This window comes from Esox lucius, chromosome 13 (genome assembly GCF_011004845.1).
Source record: "Esox lucius isolate fEsoLuc1 chromosome 13, fEsoLuc1.pri, whole genome shotgun sequence".
Taxonomy (NCBI): Eukaryota; Metazoa; Chordata; class Actinopteri; order Esociformes; family Esocidae; genus Esox; species Esox lucius.
The window spans coordinates 28386162-28388275 of record NC_047581.1 but is presented as its reverse complement, the minus strand read 5'-3'; positions in this window follow the sequence as shown (position 1 = coordinate 28388275).

The window sequence follows — 2114 nt, the reverse complement described above, 5'->3', positions numbered from 1 at the left end:
CATGCTATCTCAAAAGCCCATTTCTCCCACTCCGCTTTCTTTATCCCTCACTCTCTTTCATTTCCCAATGCCTCTCTCTCTCTTGCCCCCCCCCTCCTTGGCACTCAGCCTAGAGGTTCTGCTATCAACCCATAACTCACTCCACTGCTTTTGTATACCCATATACCTACCCTACAGCCTGATACCTCCACACTCTGTTAAAGCTATTCCTAAGCACAGAATGTATGTATTTCTAACCACAACAGCTTCAAATGTCAAAATGCAGTACTCCAAATGTACTGTATAATAAAGAGCAGGCAAGTCAATAATAAAAATTACAAAAAACCATTACAACTTTGTCTATAAGATCCTGCACAACCTCTGTATCGTATTCATCAGCACACAAATTCATGCTATGTAGATTTGTGTACTGAAAATGGGTTGGGCTTTTATGAAAGATAACAGTGCTACCACTGCTCTGGAGCTAATGATATGACTCATCCTCTGTGTCTCCCTGGTTTTAGCTTTCAACGTTCTGCTCCTGGGGGTTAAACCTGGGGTGTATTCATTTTGGCATTTCTATTGCAAAAACACTTATTCTGTAAAATATTTCAATATCATCTGCAGCAAACCAAAGATTATGTGGATGGACCTGAATTTCTCCAATAGAAACTTAAGTTACGAAACATTCAGTTCGGCTGACTGAACAAACCCCCACTTCAGTGGTTTCTACAGCGCCGTTCAATTATTCAGACGGAGATATTTTGAGAACTAGCCGAGGCTTTAGGCGTTAAAAACAGACTGATAAGTAAACTGTGCAAAAATGCTTTGGATTAAACAAGTTGAACATTTGTCTCGCCTTACATAAGTATCTCAAACAATGACATACCTGCTGCTAAAATCCATTCTTTCAAAAATTAGGTCAGAGTGAACAAACAGGATACACAGACAATTCACAGAGAAGAGGTGCCATTAATACTGTAGCAATAGTAGTGTATGGGATGAATAATAGCTCAAATAATATCTCAAATGAAAGGGAATCTGGAAAAAATATTTTATCCAAAGATGTTAGCTATATACGTATATTTTAATTAAAACAATGTTATAGTGTAGAGCTTTCTCTTTCACAGATTGCATTTTGGTTCAGAGCAGTTTGGCTCCAATGAAAGGGAATTTGAAAGAAGGGAATAAAAAAAAACTAACGTATACACTACTGTTCATAAGTTTGGGGTCACTTAGAAATGTCCTTGTTTTCGATGAAAACATACATGAAATGTGTTTGAGTAGGAAGTATAGCAAAATGAATAGGAAATATAGTAATTGACAAGGTTAGAAATAAGGATTTTTTATAGAAATTATTATTGTATCTTTCAAACTTTGTTTTCGTCAAATTATCCTCCATTTACAGCTTTGCAGATTATTGGCATTCTAGCTGTCAATTTGTTGAGGTAATATAAAGAGATTTCACCTAATTGGTTCCTGAAGCATCTCCCATTATTTGGATTGACTTGATGGGAACTTCTTACCAAAACAAATCAGTAGGGTTGAGATCCAGGGCCTGTGCAGGCCACTCTATTATACACTCACCTAAAAGATTATTAGGAACACCATAATAATACTGTGTTTGACCCCCTTTCGCCTTCAGAACTGCCTTAATTCAACAATGTGGCATTGATTCAACAAGGTGCTGAAAGCATTCTTTAGAAATGTTGGCCCATATTGATAGGATAGCATCGTGCAGTTGATGGAGATTTGTGGGATGCACATCCAGGGCACAAAGCTCCTGTTCCAGCACATCCCAAAGATGCTCTATTGGGTTGAGATCTGGTGACTGTGGGGGCCATTTCAGGACAGTGAACTCATTGTCATGTTCAAGAAACCAATTTGAAATGATTCGAGCTTTGTGACATGGTGCATTATCCTGCTGGAAGTAGCCATCAGAGGATGGGTACATGGTGGTCATAAAGGGATGGACATGGTCAAGTACAATGCTCAGGTAGGCCGTGGCATTTATACAATGCCCAATTGGCACTAAGGGGCCTAAAGTGTGCCAAGAAAACATCCCCCACACCATTACATCACCACCACCAGCCTGCACAGTGGTAACAAGGCATGATGGATCCATGTTCTCATTC